This window comes from Ictidomys tridecemlineatus, unplaced genomic scaffold, assembly GCF_052094955.1.
Source record: "Ictidomys tridecemlineatus isolate mIctTri1 unplaced genomic scaffold, mIctTri1.hap1 Scaffold_95, whole genome shotgun sequence".
NCBI classification, from domain to species: Eukaryota; Metazoa; Chordata; class Mammalia; order Rodentia; family Sciuridae; genus Ictidomys; species Ictidomys tridecemlineatus.
Window position 1 is genome coordinate 881,631 of NW_027526166.1, and position 24,048 is coordinate 905,678.

At 33.9% G+C, this 24,048-nt stretch overlaps 1 long non-coding RNA gene across 1 annotated transcript; it reads left to right on the plus strand.

Moving 5' to 3' along the window:
* The first annotated feature begins 6,237 nt into the window (after positions 1 to 6,237).
* LOC144374918 (uncharacterized) lies at positions 6,238 to 23,599 on the plus strand. The gene is made up of 4 exons (XR_013434157.1): positions 6,238 to 6,282; positions 6,540 to 6,646; positions 21,743 to 21,865; positions 23,487 to 23,599. It is a non-coding gene; the product is annotated as an uncharacterized LOC144374918 (long non-coding RNA).
* Positions 23,600 to 24,048: the final 449 nt, after the last annotated feature.

The window sequence follows — 24,048 nt, forward strand, 5'->3', positions numbered from 1 at the left end:
AATTAATTTAAGAACTAAAGAGAGCCTTGCACAGTGGCGCATGCCTGTAATCACAGCCACTCTGGAGGCTGAGGCAGAAGGATATCAAATTCAAAGCCAACCCTAGCAAAGCAAGGCACTAAGCAACTTAGTGAGACCCTAACTCTAAATAAAATACCAAATAGGGCTGGGGATGTGGATCAGTGGTCAAGTGCCCCTGAGTTTAATCCCAGTACCCCTTGCCAAAAAAGAACTAAATAGAATGTTCCTATAAATTCCACAAACTGCCAATATCTAATTCATTATAGCAATTCTAACAAAGACATATATTATTGAGATAGCTGAAATGTGATTGTATTGCAGATCCAGGATAGAAAAAGGATTCTCAGAGTATACTGAAGGGGATCTGATTTTCTGTTGTTTGGGTTGGAAAACAGAAGTTAAAAACAACAACAGACAACAACAAAGGAATGCATAGAAGATTTGTTGTGATTCTGGTGGCTTTTCCACAGTTTTAGATGATCATATTTCATTTCTTCTGGACACCATCCTTCTGAATATGGCAAGAATTCTAATGAACTCTGTAATTTTAATAGTTTTGGTTTCTTTATGTAATCCAGATCATAAAGTTTTGTTTTCTTTGTGGTTCTGAGGATCAAACCCATGACCTCACACATGCTAGGCAAGCGTTTTACCACTGAGCTACATCTCCAGCCCTAGATCATAAGAGTTGGAGATGTTATAAGAGACACAACTTATATTCAGAAATAGTTCTTATGCCTATATCCAATGTATATAAGGATACTAATCAATGTGATATTTCTCACAAATTTTGGGGGTTTTTTGTACCTAAAACTTTATTTTTCAAAAGCATAAATAAATACTTTGTATAAGATTGAGATATAATTTATATAAAGCACAATTCACCAATTTAACGTATCATTCAATTTTTTTAGTAAATTGGAAGAATTATGCAGACATCACCACAATCAATTTTAGGACATTTTCATCACCACAAGAAGAAACTCTATTCCCATGAGCAGTCATTCACTTCTTGCCATCCCCAAAAAATCCCTTCCAATTCCCAGCCCTAGGAAACCATTAGTTTGATTTCTGTCTATAAATTGTCCTATTGTAGACATTTTATTTAAATGGACTCATATGATATATGATCTTTTATGACTGACTACATATAAGATTATTTTGAGAAAAACACATTGATGGCTTTAAATAAAAGATTGCAACAGTTGTTTATACGGTGGTTCTACTGAAAATTATGTTTGTGTGTGAGTGTGTGTGTTTGTGTGTGTGTGTGTGTGTGTGTGTGTGTGTGTGAGAGAGAGAGAGAGAGAGAGAGAGAGAGAGAGATGATGCAGGGGATTGAACTAAGGGCTTTGGGCATGTTAGACAAGTGCTTTACCATAAACTATGTCACCAGCCCTCAGTTTTTTATGATAAAATTATTAGGATTTTGGCTTAATATTCAGTCACTATTTCCTATTAGTTGTTTGTTTCCAAACAAAATTAAGGAATCTTATAGATACACAGAGTGGCCGTAAAGACTGTGGATGTTTATTTCATATATTTATTATCTCTTCTCTTCCTCTGAGCATGCTCAAGTACTTCTATTGCCTCACAAGATCTTTCATTAATTGCCTTTTTTTTTTTTTTTTTTAGAATAGCATCTATATGCTAAGCACTCGAATCCTCTCAGTAACATTCTGCTAAGGACAACACTGACACTAGCTTGTAAATCCCAGCAATGAGTTTTAGGGTCACCTGGATTGGTTCTTTCACTATGCTGTTAGTAATACCTGTAGTGGTGCTGTACTACATCATTCCTAAGTACAGCTCTCCAGTTCAAATTCCTGAGAAATTATTGACCCATGTATTAGTCAAAGATCAGGTTAAAATCTATTACTTTTTTGGCTTTTTAAAAAAGATTTGGAATAGAAATAGAAAGAGTATTTTGGAGATTCACTTTATTATACTTTATATAATGTTTTTCATTTGTACTTTTCCCTTCTTGATAGTTATCTTTTTAGATGATTTTAATTTGCTGTTGCTTCTCAAAGAAACATAAGTGAGTATTCTGTATTTCAGTAGGGTAGACTCTGTAATTTGGAATTTATCCAAGCAGGGCACTTGTTGTGAGTTAATTATTGAGTTGGAATTAAATATTTTCTACAAATTGGTATTTAGTAATATTTCAGATTAAGTATACTTATTCAAGCTTTCTTTTTAAAATGTTAAGCCTCTTCTAAGGAAAATAGTGAATTCTAACTTTTAATATGTTGAACTTAACTGGTTTCCTTTCTTTTAAAAAAAGTTTTTTTTTAAATTTAATGCGTGTGTGTGGTGCTGGGGATCGAACCCAGGGCATTTCCCATATAAGGCAAATCCTCTACCACTGAGCTACATCACTAGCTCTTGGCTGGTTTATTAGGCTGATGTATTCTTTACTTGAACATTTTGAAATCTTTTAAATTCTGCTGAAAATACTAAAACTATGATTGTGAAAGTCTGAGCCATTTTTTCTTATGTTAATTGCAGTAATGTACTGCTGCTTACTCAAGCATATCTCCCCACCACCACCCTGCAAAATTCCCTTCTGTTAAGCCACCCTTCAAGGCTTCACAGAAATCCCACCTCTCCCTGAAAGCTTTCTCTGCTGTCTCTATAGAGGCATAATTAAACTCTGCCTCCTCTCCTGTATAGAATCATTTTAACTATCCATTGTCAGATTCTCACATGTGTTATTTTCACTTGTATTTGTTTTAGTCCTCAAAGAGATTTGAATGAACTCTTCCCCCACCCCAGAGCCTATTGAATGCTTTAAGTGTAGTATGAACTTGGCAAGATTGTGTTGAGTTAAATAGATTTGAATGTTTTGAAGGAATCTTTTCCTATAATTTAAAAAATAACCTTTCAAAATTGAGGCAGCTGCCCATTTTCCTACCACAAAAATGAAACACGTCAGTCACCAAAAGCAAAATGCATTTTGATATTTGCCTGTGTGTCATCTTTTGAGGGTTAGCTTCAGGAGGTTGGTAGGTCTGTGCTCCAAGAGAAAGGCTGGGAGTGCTGAATTTTCCATGGTGGAGTAGCATCAGATGTCTGCCATGTAGTGATCCAAAGTGTGTAAGTCCTACCAAATCAGCCAATGAATCTCCAACCCATGACATGCTTCATACTTATGATAATGTCTTTTCTAAAATTCAAGCTCCTCTTCAATTCCTCCTAAGACATCATTGCTAGTATTGGTAGAAAGAAAACTCTATGTAAAGTTTAAGCTATTTTAAAAGAACAATAGAATCTGTTATTCCATAGTTGTTGAAAATGTAAACCTATAATACAGTTATAGAAAGTAAAACAGAATTTGTTTTAAAGCTATTTAAATTTGTTCTAAAGCTATTCACATAAATTAAATGTTTCATAGTACTTTAACTTGTAAAAATAATATAACAAAGCTATTATTCTAAAGCAAATACTTCCTCTTCAGAGCTTTGATACCAAAGAAATGAAAATACTATTTAATTATTCTGTTACAATACAAATGCAAGATAACCACTGAGCCACATCCCCAGCCCTATTTTGTATTTTATTTAGAGACAGGGTCTCACTGAGTTGCTTATGCCTCACTTTTGCTGAGGCTGGCTTTGAATTCTTAATCCTCCTAAGCCTCTGGGATTACAGGTGTGCACTACCACACTCAGCCAAGATATTCTTAATAACCAAGATATTTTTCAACTTTTTTGTTTGTTTTTGACGTACTGGGGATTGAACCCAGGGGTGCTCTACCACTGAGCTATATTTTCAGTCCTTTTTATTTTTATTTTTTAAAACATTTTTAGTTGTAGATGGACACAATACCTTTATTTTATTTATTCATTTCATGTAGTGCTAAGGATTGAACCCATTGCCACATGTGCAAGGCAAGCACTCTACCACTGAACTACAACCCCAGCCCTTTTATTGTTTTATTTTTATTTTGAGACAGGGTCTCCCTACATTGCTTAGGCAGATGAACTTCTAGTCCTCCTGACTCAGGCTTTTGGTACCTGGGATTACAGACACATGCCACCATAGCAGGATCAGCTTTTAAAAATTATTGTTATATACATTTTTAATGGTTGATTTTTTTGCTCATTTCATTAAACTCTTATTGCAATATGATCATTTCTGTGTGTTTGTTTCTGGTATGAGTGAGACATGATCTTTTTGTTACCTGCTCCCCATTCTTGGTATCTATTCCATTGTTGTGTAAGTGATCAATATTTATTAATATTACTTATTAATATTGAGTTGATTTAATAGTTTAGTAACAATGATCATGCAGAAGTATAGAAAATATGTTCTTGTATTAAAAAATAAACAGTACTTCTTAGTGAGATAAGAAATATTAGGATTCTAGTCAACTAGATCAAAAAGGTCATGAAGAGAGTGAATGTCCATTTTAGATTTTCCCTTGCCATTTTGTATACATTTATTTAGGCTGTAATTCTCTCAATAGCCTGTAAAGGAAGTAGCATTCTCATTTTAGAACTGGGAGATTAGAGTATTTATGTAAATGTTCAAGTTATTGTTGTAATTGTAGGGCTAGGTTTTGGTTTAAACCTTCTACTTTGATCTCCTGCTGCTTCCCCTTTGCTTGTCAGACTTAAGTTCCCACAGTCCTTTCTGTGCCTTGAATAAGGCAAACTGTTTCCTACTTGGAACCTTTGTTGTTGCTCCAGCCTGTTCTTTAATACTTGGGAAGCCTTATGCTAGAGCCACTATGGATGATTCCTCTCATCTCAGGTCTTGGCTCAAATGTCTTCTTACAGTTTAGTTTTGAAAGGCACCCTGTCTACCTTAGCTACTCTACCAGGTTCTCTCTGCTTTTACACAGCATCCTGCTTGTATCCTTCATACCACTAATCACATCTTACATTATCTTGTTTATTTGTTGGCATATTTATTGTCTACTTTTTCTTAGTAAGGTCTAAGGTCCAAATATGAGTTCTTGATTACTGTGTATCTTTAGCACCTAAAACAGTGATTGGAACATTGTGAGTACTCGGTATGCATTTGTTGAGAAGAAGAAAGAGATAAAGAATGAAGAAGAGCTAAATGGAGAGAGAATAAGAGTGAGTAATGAGAATCTGGGTACAAGTTTCCAACTTCTTTCTCACTGTATGATTGACTCCTATTGGAATAAGTTATGTAATTACAACCTGTTCTTTTTGAATTTCCTTATTTAGGAACCCAATATGCCATACTCCTTTTAACTGAAATCTGCAAGACTCCAAAATTAAAGTCTGAGTAATTAGAGTAAAAACCATGGGTTGCCCAATTAATAATGCTAAATATTCACCTTGAAATAATTGCAGGTAGTCACTAGGAACCCATAAATTGGGAAATGAAACAATAAATTTCATAAAATACTTTTCCAGATACAGATAGAATTGTAGAACATCTGTCTGTAGGCTTACATGCCAGAAAGTAATCAACCAGGACACAAGAGGTGATAGCATTATGTTGTTTGATGACTTCCCTGAGGAGAAAGTCTGCTGTGTGTGTGTGTGTGTATGTGTATGTGTGTGTACACACGTGTAATATATATATATATATATATATATATATATATATATATATATACACAAACACACATATATATATATGCATGTATATATGTGTGCACACATATACAATAAATTTCATCATAAAAGGAATATTGGAATTATAACCTTGCTGCTACAAACCTTACCAGTGTGATAAGTATTGAGGGAAATCTATTTAGGATAAAGAATAAGATGTGATTATCTATTTCTCTTTAATTAATCATCTTCAGTATCAATCTTTTAATTAAAATACTTCAGGAGAAGAGGTATTCTCTTTCACTGGTACCCCATATCACCTAGGACCTTGTACATTGGAGAACTATTTTATGGTTCATTTTCTATGTGGGCTCTGAGACTTTCCTTGGAGATCTTACAGTACTCTGAAAATACTGGTACCTGCAGTCCACTATGGACATTTTTATTTTGCTAAGACACTCAGTAGTCAATTGCAGAGTCTTAAAATGATAGTGAAGCTCAGAATTTAAAATACATATATTAATGTGTGCTTAATACACTATAAAATAGATTAAAAGTATCAATTTAAGATATAACATATAAGACTAACTAATATATAAGACTTACATAACATGTAAGACTAAGATATAAGACTAATGTTTGTCTATGTCTTTATTCTAGTCCTAAAAAATATTCTCAAATATAATAAAGAATTTCCATTTGATGTTCAGCCTAGCCCATTAAGGTAAATAAATAAGCATCCATATTTTGTCTTCTGATTTTATTATCTATTTTATGCCTGTTTTTCAAATATTTATGTATTTTTTCCCTATCAAATTTGGTATTGGTGATATGACTGGTAGCAATGAGATGATTGACATTGACATTTATATCAACATCAACCTAATAATCAGCATCTTATCTGGGAAGTTAGTGGCTATGAGGGTTAGCTGGTGTATTAAGTGGAGTAGCTCACTAATTTTTCTGTCCTTTTTTATATAGGAGAATTTTAGCCCCTGGTGAGGAAGAGCATTTGGAATTTGAAGAAGATGAAGAAGAAGGTGGTGCTGGAGCAGGGTCTCCTAATTCTTTTCCTGCTAGAGTGCCTGGTGGGTACAAAAAATGTACATTATATAATTCAAGGTCAGGTGTTTGGAACTTACTTTTGTACTTGTTAGTGGCAGGTAAAACATCTCCAGGTTTGCCAATCTTAAGCAAATTATCATGGCCATTCTGTTAGCGGTAGCTATCGGTTTATTGTGAAAGTATCTTACTATTTGTGTCAGGGATCCTCAAAACATCCCATGTTTAGTGATTGGCTAGGAATACCCACAGGACTCAGCATATAGCTGTACTCACAGTTGTATTCTGAGTCATTACAACAAGAAAACACAAGAACAAAATCAGCAAAGGGTAAAGGCACACAGGCAAATTCCAGAGGAAACCAAACTTCTAAGAGTCCTCTCCCAGCAGAGTCAAATATGTATTTGATTCTCTCAACATTCTTTCACACCTGTGAAATGAAAAAATATTGTCTATTGGGGAAGCACTGTAGAGATTCAGTGCACAAGACACTTATTGGGGTTAGCATGAACCAAAACTACAGACTCCAGGAAGAAAGCAAGTGTTCAGCACAAACCATATTGTTTGCATGGACGGTTTAGGCACAGTGATCTTCTTAACAGGGCATGATGGGAATCCTGCTGAAATCCAGGTTCCCAGATGCTAGCCATAGACCAACATTGTAAGTAGGCTTTCTAGAGTAACTGTTTGCTATGTTAATTCTTTTCTTTATATATCTAGCTGTTCTTTAAATAATCATATATGATTGTGAAACCTGGACCTGGAGGAATAGATACTAAACAGTTGCCCTTAACAGGGAAATAAAGAATACATAGCAAGTCCTTTTTATTTTTGGAAGATCTTGACAAGGTTGTAAAATACCCTAGTCAAGCACCCTGAGTAAATTATTTGCCTCTTCTACTTCTATACTTTCTTCTGTTCTTATACAGTGCACAGTTTTTACTTCTGATGAATTAGTTCATTTTTGGAAGTGTAGAAATAGCACTGTACTATTGTGATGCATTTTTTTAAAAGACTCTATGCTTTATGGTATAATTAAATATAATATACATATCATCCAGAAAACTTCATAATTAAAGTCATATTTCAGTAATTTAAATACTCTTTGGTAGAAGACGTTTGAAATATAAACAGTATAGGCTTAGACCAATAACATACCTGCGCTTTTGAGTCTAACATCTGCCAATCAGTAGTTAAGTGACTGTACTTAATTCTTTATAAAAAGAGATGTTGACAATGTCTAATTCATAGGGTTACAATGAAAATTAGGCACCACATACAAATCATTTGGCATTATACTTTTCATTTGCTGGGGTAGTGGTGGCTACTGTATTTTCATTATCACCTATAAATGATGCTAACAGTCCTACACCATAGGATTATTAGAAAAATTACAATCACTATAAAATGTTATTGTTAGTGTTTCTTTGGTACAAGGTAATTATTTCCAATATGCTTGTCTTTATGAATAAAGAGCTATATTTTACTTGTTATATTTGTAGGAAATTCAAGATTGCTGAGATGATGTGGTAAATAAATTTGCTAAAATTTTTCTGCATTTTTTATTTCCTTTTCAAACCACATGCTGTAATTGAAATAGATTCCAGTTCTATAAATTTCTGGGTTTGGTTATTTGTTCACTAGTTATACTTCTGTAGCAAACAAGATCCTTAAAGCAGATGATGTAAGTTATGAAATGGACAGGTCTTTATGGGGTTCAGGTTGCTGAGTTGAAAAGAAACTCTGTAAATTAAGTCTATTTGCTATGAAAGATTAAGCCCAAAGTAATTAGATTTTTTTATTCTGATATAGCATTTTGGTATTTTATTTCAGAGATACAGAAAGCTAACTAAACCTTTCTATTCCATGAATTATTTTCCTCAAAGTAAGAAAGAGTACATATAGTTCAATTGGCTATATTTGATTTTTGATCATATTTTCCAGGGCCTGTGTCATTATAAAATTGAAAATGTCATTGAAGGACAATTTGACCTTTAACTTAATTATAGAATGGGAAAAAAATTGTTATACTGTGGACATCCAAGATTTCATTTGTGATAAGGCTGTTGTGTCTACATTATCATGGCAGGGTGCTTCTAAGAATTATAACATTTTTATTACCTTTATTTTATGTAATTTATATAATTGTAAGTTTGTTGTACTTTTTTTTTTTTTGGTACTGAGGATTTAACACAGGGGTACTTTACCAGTGAGCCACATTCTCAGCCCTTTTTATTTTTTATTTTGAGACAGGATTTCACTTAGTTGCTTAGGGCCTCACTTAGTTGCTGAGATTAGTCTTAAACTTGGGATCCTCCTGCCTCAGCCTCCCAAGTCACCTGGATTCCAGGCTTGTGCTATAGCATCTAGCTTATTGTGATCTTTTTAAAAAAAGATTTATTAAGGTGTCCCTTACATATATAAAAGGCATCTTTTTTAATGTACAGCTTTATAAGTTTTGACAAACACACATGGTAAACACTACTACTGTTAAGCTAATGAGATAAAGTATAATATATGAATATGGTATGATCAAGAGTAGTTTATTCCCATTTAAAATCAAAAATGGATTTTTATCCAACCTTTCTTGAAAAGAATAAAAAATTGTTGAACCTTTCTTTGACATTATTATCATTTTCAAAGCCTTCAATTCTCATAAGACAGTAACTTTTTTGTACTGCTTTAAACACTAACTGGCTTAAGTCCAAATAGTAGTTTAATTTTCTTAAGGTAATCTCAGTAGATTTCATTTAAATAGAGGATAAAAATTTATAACCTATTATTTATTACCTGAAAATTTATTTATCATGTTGAATATTAAAGCTTCTAAATGATAAACCAAAGTAATACAAATTTAAAAAAAATAGCTGGCCAGGATTATATGCTTATAATCCTAGCTACTTGAGAAATTGAGGCAGGAGGATTGCAAGTTTGAGGCCAGTGGGGGCAACTTTGTCTCAAAATAGAAAGAACTAGGGATGTAGCTCAGTGGTAGGGTGCTTGCCTCACCTGTGTGAAGCCCTACATTCATTTCCTAGTACCACATGCACAAATAGCCATGTCACAATTTTAGACAAAATTTAAAAAAACGTTTCTGAGTGACCTAAACATAAGCCTAGCAATCTCAACATTATTCTAGATTTGTATTGGTTATTCATCTTTTATATAGTCTTAGATATGTACAAAAAATATTTTTTTGAAACTCAAAATGAAGAGTGAATTTAACTTCTTTAATATCAAACCTGTACTTGTTTCTTTCCTGCATAAATATTCAATTCTGAGTTGAACTTGAGAGTTAAGCAAATATGTATTTCATTTTCAGCTAAAGTGCAGTTTTTTTCTTACCCATGCATATAGGAAGTTGAAAACTGCAACAAAATATTCATTGCTGTTCCATGAATATTAGGGCATCCTTATTTCACAGAATTTCAGAATATATTTAGGGTTAAACAGTAAATACCACCAAAGTGTGCAGATAGACTCTGGCTCTCCGAGCACATCCTTTCTCTCAAAGTCTCAAATTCTCAGACTGAGCCAAACAGTCAGAGCCAGAGTCCCTCATCCAGTCATGTACTTATATTGAAAGGAAAGGAAAATACCATTCAATGTTATCTGGTAGTTCTCCTAGCTGTTTTTCAATAGTTTTAAGGCTTGTTAATATTCTATTACTCTCAAGCAGTTTTGAAAGATTTCTTTTTTATAATTTGTTTCTACATGTTTGTTTGTAGTACTGGGGATTGAAGTCAGGGATGCTCTACCACCTAGCTACATCCCCAGCTCTTTGATTTATTTTTTTATTTTGAAACAGGGTTTTGCTAAGTTGCCCACGCTGGCCTCTCTTGCCTTAACTTGCCAAGTTTTTGGGATTACAGGCATGCAGCACTATGTCTGGCTCAGTTTGTTTTGTTTTGTTTGTTTTGTTTTTTAATCCACGAATCTTGTCACTTGAAGTCAAAAGGTTTTCTCCAGAGCTTTGCAGAAATTGGTTCATAGGAAATGTCTATTGAGTAGGCTCTTCATCAAGGCTCTAAGCAACATCTGGCCTGCTTTTTCTTTCTTTTTTTTAAAAGAGAGAGTGAGAGAGGAGAGAGAGAGAATTTTAATATTTATTTTTCAGTTATTGGCGGACACAACATCTTTGTTTGTATGTGGTGCTGAGGATCGAACCCGGGCCGCAGGCATGCCAGGCGAGCACGCTACCGCTTGAGCCACATCCCCAGCCCCAGGCCTGCTTTTTCTTGAAAGTCCTCTGGCCACTCAAATTTTTAACCCAACACCTGTAGTAACTCTTCCTTGCATGCTAAATGGCATCTGTGTATGAAGCATATACCCACTGATTCATCTTAGGTTTTGTGAGAGTATTTATTATTTTTTTCCAGATATGATGGTGACACTTAAGAATTCAGCCATTATCCAAATCACATATTTCTGAACACAGAAAAATACATATTTCTAGTACCAGTCAATAAAGAAAATAAAAACAAGAATATACTCATATAACCTATATACAAACAACTTTAATAAAGTATAATTTTTGACAGACCTAGAAATGTTATTGTTTGAATGCTAATGACCCCTAAGATTTTTATCAAACTTTTAATATAATTTCAAAGTGAATAAACTTCTTATAATTTTACTCTTTATCTTGAAAGGTTGGAGCAGTTCCTCAACTACTAATCAGTTACCAACCAAAAGAAATTGTGCATGTGTTTTCATATTTTCACACAATTTGTATGTGTGTACAAATTGCAGATGTGCAGTACAAATTGCAAAATTTTTCTCTTGCTAGATTTTTAAGACCCATTTCATGTTTTGTGCCATTTACAAAATGTTATGACCAAATAATGATTTGACAATACCATTATTTTAAATTATGTTAAAATTATCCCAAAATAATAGAAAATATTATTTTATATATATCCTTTTTATTGGATTTTAAAATTACAAAGAAATGTGCACTTAAAAAATGTGTGTGACAGACTTTGAATTGGTAGTATCAAACATCTGAATTTAATTGCAAGTATGATAAATCTAAAACAAAGAAGACATAAATATATAATCACACACATATGATAATGCTTAGTTTACATTTTAGATATCAGGTCCATCTCTGTCCTAAAAGTATGGACAACAAATTTTGTACTCCTTATTCATGACATTTAATTCACCAAGCACCAAGGCAAAATGAAGACTGACTCACCTCTTATTGAAGTAAATGCCTGTGACAAACATTTGTACAATATCATGTAAAAATCAAATTCAAATCAGTGTTTTAAAAAAATATAATCTTTGGTAATTTTCCTCTTTTAATGTTCTTACCTAGACAATAATGTACTATTTTGGAACAAAGACTGTCATGCCATTTCCAATTTTGGACTAGAAATTGTCCTTATGGTATGATATGAAATATAAACAATAGAAATTTTTAAAAAGCAAAAATAAAAAGTTGAAAGAAAAGAATGACTTCCTCTTCTGCATGTGAGGACAGGACCTTAAGGATCCCACTGACCTTCATATCTATGTCACTCCAGACTCATCCTCGGGTTGGTGGTCCTTTTATTGTCTGATTCTCCATGATCTCTATGGCTACACAGAGACTATTGAATGTGAGGCCATCCTACTTGATACTTAGACCTTCATTTTTCTCAGCACCCTCTTGGAACAAAGAAGTTATGGGCGGGGGGGTGAGGGGCTTCAGATGTTCTCCCATTGTTTTTCTGTACCTGTTGCAGGTACAGTGGTGTTTCATTGCTGGGTCTGTGTCAGTGCTGTTGGGTGCCCAGCAGAGGCAGAGGCCTTACTTGCACAATTCCCTTTCCTCTCCACAGTGGCAGAGGCTGTAACATTCTTGGCTAGGTCAGATGTTTTTACACAGTTTTTAAAACATTCTTAAGCAAACTTGTCTATGTTTAACAAACAGCCATTTGGGGGATCCATAGCTACCTTCATAAATTGTTTTCCACAGATGAAGCACAATGAAATAGAGCAACCTAAGTTTTTACCCAAGTACCACCTGTTAATAAACAGTTTCCATCAACAAGATGGACTTTTTGGTATCCCCTATTACAGTAGTGTGGTAAAATGGTTCCAAACCTTCCAATTCATTGTCATTATTTTATCAGAGTTGTCTTTAGGTTTAGGCTTAGAATCTTCCTCTCACAGAAAATCACACTGAATTCAGTAATTCCTTCCAACTCTTTTTGACACCAGTGAGAGCATGCTTACTCTGGTTAGTGCATAAGAGGTGGTTGGGGGCAGATAAGTCAGAAAAAGACGTGCTTTCTGTGTTCAGTACAACTTGGGGCTCACCAGCTACCAATGGCTTCCTTTGTCTTGCAGTAAAAACTGAAAGTGGAATTAACCAAATGAACACAGTCCTGCTGCTCACTGCTATATGAGTGTTAAAGACCTATCATATTGCTATCTGGGCTACTCAGTCTCTGTCCATTCCTGTGAATGTGCACTGCTCAGTGTACAAAGTTCAAATGTTACTATTTTTTAATCAATCCCTTACTTGGGAGTTCTTAGTGACAGCTCAATAACATCCCTGGGATGTTATTGAAAACTTGGTTTGGACAGCTGTAGCCATTTAGAGTTTTCCATATTTAAAAGTATGAGGCACAAATAGTGGCCTCACAAAAATGTCTATATTCTAATCCTGGGAACCTGTGACTGTTATGTTTACATGGCAAAAGGAACTTTGCAGAAGCTTGAGATGGGGAGGTTCTCCTGCAGTTCCTTTTAAGGCTTTAGGGACAATTAAAATAAAAATGTTAAAATGAGACATGATGGTTAAAAGCATGGACTCTGTAGCCAAACTGCTGTGTGATTATGGATAATTTGTTTTTCTATGCCTCACTTTTCACCTCTGAAAAATAGAACTAAACTATTGTTGTGAGGATTAGATGAGAGGAGTAGGATAGTATGTAGCACAACACAAATACTCACAAGTGTTAGCTATTTCTTATTTACATAGCAGTTCCATTTGGAAGAACATTTCTTCTGATCTTTGCTCTAGATCTGAGAGCAGATGATCTAGCTGGAATAGCACAGTTTACACTGGATTGTGTGTAGTGATTTCTTTCTTATCCTTGTTAGTCTTCGAATTTTATGAATGTAGTTGACTTGTTCTCATATTACACTATGTAATTGGATATGTTAATTCTTCACTTAGAAATCTTCCTTTTAATGCATTGGCTCAATTTACAACTATCATGGTTCTATCTTTGATGCAAAAACATGCACCCTTTTTCATCTACCTGGGAGCTATAGATGGTATGGTATTATTCTAGTATTTGATCTTCTTTTATGTTTATTATTTCTTCACTCATTGATATAGATTCTCTAGCCATTTGTTTACTAGAGCATGATAACCTCTAGAACTGGAAATTCAGTCATTCATTCAATAAAATATTTCTTCAACAAAGATCTGTTTATTCCTTGTGCATACCACAAAAGGAACAGTTCCCACACCTTTCAGGATGCTTATTGTGTAGTCCGCAAGACAGAGCCAAAAGCACATGATTATGATTAGAGATGTGCACCAATGTCGTAGGTTGGCAAAAAAGAAGGGCTGAGGGAGTTCAATAAATCTGGCCAGATTTAGGACTCACTGAGTATGTAAGAGTTGACCATGTAGAGAGAGCACATCATAGAGCATTCTGAAACACCTTAAATAGGCACCTTTCTATGTAATCTATGATCTTAATTACAGTCAGCTTCCTTCATTATGGAACACAATGTTTGACATTCTACCTTGAATTAAACAAGAAATTCAGACTTGAAATCACTGCCTCCATATTAAATTATCTGAAGCATAATGATTACATTAAACCTTACTGTGTAGTCTCAGGCAAAAAGATTGTTGGTAAGGAATATAGCATCAGCCCTACCATTTCAACTGAAAGATCTAGATAATGACAGCTTATAAAATTGACTCACCCCAAAGTAACAACAAGTTTAATATCAACTTGGCAAAAAATAATCTTAACATCAAAAAGACTTTGAAAGTTGTAAAGCAATCATCTTTTGAATGTCAAAACAGGTAGTAAAGAGGTAATACATAAAAGAGGTAACATTCTTGGGGGTTTTTGGGGGTGGGGTGGGGTGGGTTCTTTTTTGTATTTTTTAGAACTGGGGTTCGATTCCAGGATTTTGCAAATGCAAGGCAGACACTTTGCCACTGAGCTACATCCCAACCCAACATTCTTAATGTATAAAGAAAAATGTTAATTGTAATAACCAAATCAGAATACATGAGAGGAACAGACAATATGAGCAAGCGTGTGAGCATGCACACACACACACACACACACACACACACACACACACATTTTAAAAATACCCGTTAAACATATAAAAAGATACTCAACTTTATTTTTAATAAAAACATAAATTAAAGCTACTGTTGGAGAGTCTTAGGGGAAATAGATACTTATTAATCACTGGTGGGAATAGAAAAATGGTGCAGTTCCTTTGGAGGGGAATTGAGCATTCTCTAACAACATATAAGTACATATTTTTTCCTTAGCAATCCCATTCCTGAGAATTTACTCTGAAGATGCACCCCCAAAATACAGGAAAAAGAGGGGAAAACATATGCAAATACACAAGATTCTCTGTTTAGGTGTTTTTTATAATGATAAAAAGTTAGAAATAATGTAACTGCCAAATGAAGATTGACTGAATAAACATAGGATGCTGTGGAAAATAATTCAGAAAATCTCCCTGAACTAATGAGTGATTTTTCAAATTATTGTTAGCAGAATTTATCAAGGTAGTTCACATTAGCAGATTAAGGGGAAAGATTTCATAAAGTTGTCAACAATGCAGAAAAAGTTTTCAGTTAAATTTGAAATACAGCCTTGATTTTAAACAATTCTTGGCAAAGAACAGAAAAACATCCTTAACTTGAGAAAACATGGCTACATGACATTTACAGCCCAAAATCATTTAATGATGAATTTGAACAAAACAAGATTATCTATTACTTCTTTTCATCAGCATTGTTTTGGAAGCCCTAGCTACTGCACTAGGACAAGAAAATGAAATATAAAAGGGGGGATGTTCTTTATTTGCATATTTATGAATATATAGAGAATATATGCAAAAACCTATTCATAACTCATTAATAAGATAATGTGGTTCCTGGATATAAAATCTGTACAGACAAATCAATTCTATCTCAAACAAGTAATAGTTGCTTAGAAAATGAACTATTATAATATTTATAGTAGTATTAAATAATATCAAGGACCTTATTATAAATTCAACAAAAGAAATATAAGAATTTTATGTAGAAAATAAACCTTTGTTGAAAAAATAAAAGAATATCAAAAGAAAATGAAACTGGAGCCATCTTGATATTAGAGAAAAAGATGGAAGAGTGACTTAATAATTGTTATGGTTTGTGAGATGTTGAATTATACATTCTCTTTTACTTTTTTTCATTTCTCTCAATTGAATTGTTTATGAGAATGCATTTTATAAAAACAGTGAAGTCATTATTCTTTTTTTCATTTGTTCATAATAGTTATTCTTGACATTAGATTCATTTGGACTAATTATAAATGCATGGAATATAATTTGCTCCAATTCAGTCCCTTCACCCTCCTCATCCTCCCTCCCACTGTTCCCTTTCATCCACTTTACTGATCTATTTATTTACATTTTTTAAAATTAGTATCTTATAGATATTCAAAATGATGAGTTTCATTATTGTATATTCACATATGTGCATTGGAAAGTTAGTTTGGGTTCATTCCACAGTTTTTCCCTACTCACTCCCCATTCCCTTCTTTTTCTTTTATTGATTTTATTTTTTTTAATACACGACAATGGACAATTCTTATTACACATATAGAGCACAATTTTTTTTATCTTTGTATAAAGTATGTTCACTCCAATTCACGTTATTCATGTACTTGGTTTTTTTTGCATTACAATTCTTATTACACATATATACCACAATTTTTCGTATCTCTCTATATAAAGTAGGTTGACACCCAATTTGTGTCTTCAGACATGTTCTTTGGATAATGATGTCCATCACATTCATTAGGAGGCTAATCCCCTGCCTCCTTTCTTTCCCTCACTCCCCTCTTCCCTATCTAGAATCCATCTATTCATCCCATGTTCCTCCTCCCTACCCTATTATGAGTCAGCCTCCTTATATCAGAGAAAACATTTGGCATTTGTTTTGGGGGGATTGACTAACTTCACTTAGCATTATCTTCTCCAATAACATCCATTTACCTGCAAATGCCATGATTTTATTCTCTTTTAAAAACGTTCATAGTGTATATATGCCACATTTTTTAAAATCCATTCATCCACTTAAGGGCATGTAGGTTGGCTCCACAGTTTAGCTATTGTGAATTGTGCTGCTATAAACATTGATGTGGCTGTGTCCCTGTAGTATGTTGTTTTTAAGTCCTTTGGGTATAGTCCAAGGAGAGGAATAGCTTGGTCAAATGGTGGTTCCATTCCCAGATTTTCAAAGAATCTCCATACTGCTTTCCAGATTGGCTGCACCAATTTGCAGTCCCACCAGCAATGTATGAGTGTGCCTTTTTCCCCACATCCTCTCCAATACTTATTGTTGTTTGTCTTCATAATAGCTGCCATTCTGACTGGAGTTGTATCTTAGTTTTGATTTGCATTTCTCTGATTGCTAGAGATGTTGAAAATTTTTTCATATATTTGTTGATTGATTGTATATCCTCTTCTGAGAAGTGTTTGTTCAAGTCCTTGGCCCATTTTTTGATTGGGTTACTTGTTTTTTCAGTGCTTAGCTTTTGAGTTCTTTCTATACCCTAGAGATTAGTGCTCTATCTGATGTGTGAGGGGTAAAAATTTTCTCCCAGGATGTAGGCTCTCTGTTCACCTCACGGATTGTTTTCTTTTGCTGACAAAAAAACTTTTTAGTTTGAATCCATCCCATTTATTGATTCCTGGTTTTAATTCTTGTGCCATAGGGGTCTTATTAAGGAAGTTGTGGTCTAACCCACATGATGAAGTTTAGGGCCTACTTTTTTCTTCTATTAGACGAAGAGTCTCTGGCTTAATTCCTAGGTCCTTGATCCATTTTGAGTTAAGTTTTTGTGCATGGTGAGAGTTATGAGTTTAATTTCATTTTGTTGCATATGGATTTCCAGTTTTCCCAGCACCATTTGTTGAAAATGCTATCTTTTCTCCAGTGCATGTTTTTGGCACCTTTGTCTAAAATAAGATGATTGTAATTTTGTGGGTTAGTCTCTGTGTCCTCTATTCTGTACCATTGGCCTACCAGTCTGTTTTAGTGCTGAAACCATGCTGTTTTTGTTACTATTTCTGTGTAGTATAGTTTAAGGTCTCATATAGCAATACTCCCTGCTTCACTCTTCCTGCTAAGGATTTCTTTAGCTATTCTTGGTCTCTTATTTTTCCAGATGAATTTCATGATTGCTTTTTCTATTTCTATGAGGAATGCCATTGAGATTTTGATTGGAATTGCATTAAATCTATATAGCACCTTTGGTAGTATGGTCATTTTGATAATATTAATTCTGCCTATCCAAGAGCAAGGTCGATCTTTCCAGAAATAGTAAATGAATTCAGCAAAGGAGCAGGATATAAATCAATACCCATAAATCAAAGGCATTTCTGTATATCAGTGACAAAGCCTCTGAGAAGGAAATGAGGAAAACTACTCCATTCACAATAACCTCAAAAAAATGATACTTGAGAATCAATGAAAGAAGTCAAAGATTTATACAATGAAAACTACAGAACCCTAAAGAGAGAAATCAAAGAAGATCTTAGAAGATGGAAAGATCTACACATTCCCTTCTTAAAAGGAGAAAGGGAGGAGGAGGGAGAGAGAGAGGGGGAAGGTGGGCAGGGTCAGATCAGAATATGATAGCCCAAAGGGTGAGGTTTTTGCCTGCTGAGAACTTCTAACTGAAGGAGATTGGAATCCCAAAAGCAACCTCAGCAGCAAAGCCTCTGCTCTCCTCCTGCCCTTCTGTCCATTCACCCTTTTCTCCCAAAGCCAGTCATAAAACCTAGAAAGCGCTCTTTCTCTCTTTCTCTTTCTCTTTCCTTCCCTCCCTGCTATTCCCTTACTGTCCCCCTACCCTCCCTTACCCCTCCCTTACAAACCCTCATTCCAGACAGGACCTGCCTTAGGTCCAGAAGGAAAGAAAGCTATACAGAGAGGCCAAGAAGAATCTGACCAGACAGGGCTTGCTGGGACCCTGGCAGCCTTTTACCATTAGCTCACACCCCCTTTTCCAATCATTTCTACATGGCCATACATTCTTCATGGAACATAAACAAAAAAACAGGAGTTTTCCCTGGATCTGTAGGTCTTTATTTCTGAAGGCTTTTAGGTCAAATAAAATTCTATTAAATAATTGTTATGATTTTTAAAATGTAAAGATATATACTAGTTCATAAATTAGAAGAAGCAGTTTATAAAGATAGACTCTTTCTGAAACTCATCTGAATTTTTATTGCAGTTCCTGGACCTTTTATACAGCTATAGAATTAAGATACTGTATTAGTGGTAAGAGGATAAACAGTCCGGTAAGACAGAATAGAAAACTCAGAAAGTGATTGCCACATGATTTATGATTGAGGTGGGACTGCAGATCAGTGGTGGAAAATGTCAGTCTTTTTAATGAGTAGTGCTGAGACAATTGAGTATTTATGTGAAATTGAATAAAATTAAAGCTCCTACTATACACCGTAGTCAATAATTCTATGTGACATATAGAATTAAGTGTGAATGGCAAAACTATGCTTTCAAGATAATACCTTTATGATTTTGGAGTGGGGTAAGTTTTCTTAAATATGACATAAAAAGCACTGATTGTAAAGGAAGATATTAAGAAATTTGAATATTACTAGCAGTAATATAATAATATCTTTTGGAAGAGTGAATTGGATAGGGTGGGGGGAAGGACACTCCCAGGAGGCTGATCATATCTTTCCTAGATCTGATACTAGTTATACAGGTGTATTCACTTTGTGGAAGTTCAGCAAACTGTACTAACAATTTGTGCATTTTAAAATGTATATGCTCTACTTCAACAAAAAGTCTTTATAAAGGAAAACTACTAAGAAGCTATTTGTAAAACATTTGTCCAGCAAAATAATAGAGACCTCCTACAGCTCAATAAGATAGACATCTCAATAGAAAATCGAGCAAAATAATTGAACACACTTCAGAAAAGAGGAAATCATACATTTGATTTATTCTAAAAGGTGCTCAACCTTATTAATCTTCAGAGGAATGCAAATTAAAATGATTGATCTCTTTATACCAAAATTGGCTAACATGAAGAATCTGAGAAAACAGTACCTAGTGAGGATGTGGAGCAATGGGAACACTACTGCACTTGGGCTAGGAATAAAAGTTGGCACAACCACCTTGGGAAATGGATTGTCATTACATAGTAGGTATGGAGGTAACATGCCAGGTGACTTAGTGATTCCCCTGTTTCAGAAATGGGTGCTTATGGGCACTAGAAGATGTTAGAAGAGTATATATAATAGCCTGTTAACTATATCCAAACACTTGAAGTAATTCAAATGTCTATCAACACAAGAATGTGTACATAAACTGTAGCATATTTATACAGCCATGTACTACATAATAGAATGAACTTTTCTGCAGAAAAATTCATATATGATATACATACATATGAATATGTATGTATATATATAAATATAAATGTATACATATTCACATTTTTCATAAAATTTCAGAAGTGTTTCTTAACTTTCTGAAGTTCATCCCAGATGTCCAGGTACAAGCCCCTCTTCTAAAAGTACCTTCACTTGTCAATCAAAGAACATGCATAAAAGGTATTATGTATATATTTAATGATATCAGCCTGAGCCCATTTAGGTTTGTTAATGCAACAGTGGAATGCAGCCTCCAGGCCTTCCTATTATTGCATTTGTCTGTATTGTCTTCATATTTGTTTAAATTAGAAAGTAATACATTTTTAACAGCACTGTTGAGGTACAATTTGCATTTCATAACATTTCCCTTCTGTAAGTATAAAATTCATCGATTTTTGACACCTCTATAGAGTTTTGCATCTGCCATCACTATACAAGTTCAGAACATTCCCATCACCTCCCAAAATTTCCTCAAGCCACATTTGCCATCAATCAAATGTGTATTTTCAAATGTAGTGTGTTGATTACTTCATGTATTTCAAATAACTCATCATTAAAAGTAGCATAACACATTGTTGAATAGAAACTTGAAAAACATCAACCAAAATCTTTTGTTAAGTGTATTTTGAGGTTCTGTATACATACTTGATTAAAATCAGCTTATTTGCATCTGTTCTCTATTGGTAGTTTCAAAAAAGGGAACATACTGAACAGTTGATTTCTTCCTTCATATGTTCTTGGTGGGTGAATGTTGTCATGTTGTTCTGGTGGGTTTTAGTTTTAAAAATTTTAGTTGGTTTTGGAAAAAATGTTCAGTTATACAAATGGCCATTTTATATGTCAGTCTGTATAGTACTAATTTCTGAGGGAATAAATCATACAAAATAGAATGAAGAATAGAAGTTAGACTATATAGTTAAATTAAAACATAAATATCAAATTGTAAATTATTTTCTTTATTAGGAGTAACTAAAGAGAAGAATGTATTGATCAACTGTGATATTAAATGTCTCAGACTTTAGAACAGTATAACAAGTATTTTAAAAGCTTTTCTTGTCTTTGTTCTACCACTTCATATTAAGATGCTGAATATAATATAGAAGTACATATTGAATATAAATATTATGTGAGCATATTATACTATTATGTATCATTGGGCTTCCTCAAGTGATGTTTTTAACATACTTTTATTATACATACTATATACTATTATTATAGAAATTATTATTTCTGCTTAAAGGTGATTGTATGGGTGGGAAATGCAGATATATTATGTGTAAATTTAAATATTTTTCTAAAAAAGTATAACATCAGATGTTCATGAATTTTGGAAATAAAAATACATAATGCCTAGCTAGTTCCTAAGAGGTAGGCTATATCTTCTGTTTGTCAAAGTATTTACTCTGCATTATTGGTGGAGCTAACTTTTATTGAGGTTTCTCTGTTGCCAGGTACTTTATTACCAAGGTTGCCATCAGAACCGGGAATGACATTACTCACTATCAGGATTGAGAAAATTGGTCTGAAAGACGCTGGACAGTGCATCGATCCCTATATTACAGTTAGTGTAAAGGGTAAATAACTGGCAAATTGCATTATGTTTTTTCTCATATGGGACAAAGTTTTTGACAGGGGTTGATCTTGTATATGTGACAACTTACTTTAATGCATTCTATAATGAGGCAAAATCCTAGAAGAGATCATAACAGAACATAGTTCGAAAGACTTACAAAAAATATTTCCTACTTATACACTCACTTTTGCTTTTGAGTTTGTATAGATTTTTGCTCTTCAGATTCCATCTAACGTGCAGACTAAACATACACATTGTCCTTAAAAGCAGCTACAGCCTTCAGGATGTAGATTAACAATAGCACCCCTCACCTTCTCCTACCCAGTCTATATTCATTTCTCTCCACAAAGCCCCATGTCCTGTTTTCCCATCTCTCCTGCTTCAACCCCTTCTTCTTCCTGTGCTACTGAGGTATCTACTTAGGTGAGTCCTACAGAGGCAGATGAAAATCAGGGGACAGGGAAGTAGGGTGCGTCCATAACATCCATGCCCTGAAAGCAATCCCGTGGGATGATGATGTGATTAAGGAATAAATTATACCATTTTACAGAAATAACTATAGTTAGTACAAACGGCTTATTTTAATCTATAGTTTTGCACCAAAGGAACAGATTGGTGCTGAAATTAAATGGAGGAACTTTTATCAATTGACCACAAAGAAAAACATTTATTTAAAGAACAGAATCCACAGCACTAATACTGGTACACTTTTAAATTCCGATGTTACCAGTTATCAAATATATAGTATACTGGAAAATATTTACATTGTTTCATAGGCCATTTGTAAAACTGCATACTCATTCAGAAAGTATACTTAAAACACAAAAATATTTAATGATGTTGTAAATGTTAAATTACCTTTGCATATGTTAAACTGAAATATTTTTATGTAAATATTTTTTAATTATTAAATGTACTAAATTGTTTTTGAGCTTTTTGAGACACATAAATGAATAACACATAAACACTGAGGAGTTATTAAATGAGTCCATGTTGCATTTGACTAAACTGAGATTTTAAAAACCAGAAAATTAAAACTATATATAACGTACCATCTGGTTGTTGTAAATTCAGGGTATGTTGTAAACAGTATAACCAGAATTTATATATATGAAAAATTATTCATTAACAAAAGGTTTTTTGTTGGCTGTTCTCATCCATTTTTGGTTCTTAACAGGGAAATTATGATAAGGTTAGGTTTAAAGGCTTTTCTAAATAAGTCATACTTGATCAAAGTTAGAAATTGGTGGCAGAGCTCCATGTGGCAAATTAAATACTCCAGATTTTTTTTTTGCATAGAAAAATATAGTGGGCTATTCCCTAAGAAAAACATGTTTGTTCTTTTTACCACTTTACTATGAAGATCAAGTTTTGTCCACTTGGCCATGTAAAGGCTTCCTTGTCCCCTTCATGAGGTCTCCTATCCAGTCTATATTCATTTCTCTCCACATACCCCATGAACTTCAACAACTGTCACATACTTGCTCACACCAAATAGGAATCTCTTAACCTGAGAATCTCCTCTCAGCTCTTTCCATGCCTCTTTAGGAACTGTAACCTTTGCAGTTTCTATATTTTCCGTCTGTATATGTGAATGCTCATAAGCAGAAACTTTTCTCCAGATCTGAATGGCATAGATTTAACTCCTGTGCAAGATACTCCTGTGGCTTCAAGAAAAGAAGATACATATGTTCATTTTAATGTGGACATTGAGCTCCAGAAGCATATTGAAAAATTAACCAAAGGTTTGTAATTATCAGTTACTGACTTCTTAAGGACACAGTACTTATCTGGGTTTGTGTTCATAGTGTACTTAACACAAGATCTTATGTCACATAGTTATGAATATTGACTTAAAGTCAAATCAATTTTTTTAAAATATGAGAATTAGCAGTTGCATTATCTAGTTGTGTAATAATGTGGTTAAATATTATTTGATAGGGAAGTTTTTCTCATAATACAGAGTTAAGGAAGCAGGTTCCCTAATAATTACCTTAAGTCCTTTTAGGAACCTAATGATTACTTTCTAACAGTTAAATTATTTTTTTTCTTTCAATAAGATGCATTGGGTAAAAAGATACTATAACTGGCAGTTAGTTTGTAAGAATATGGAAAGGACAATCTGGGCGTGGTTGTTTCAGGAGGGAGAGAAATTATATAAGGTAGAATTTTTTTTAAAGGAAC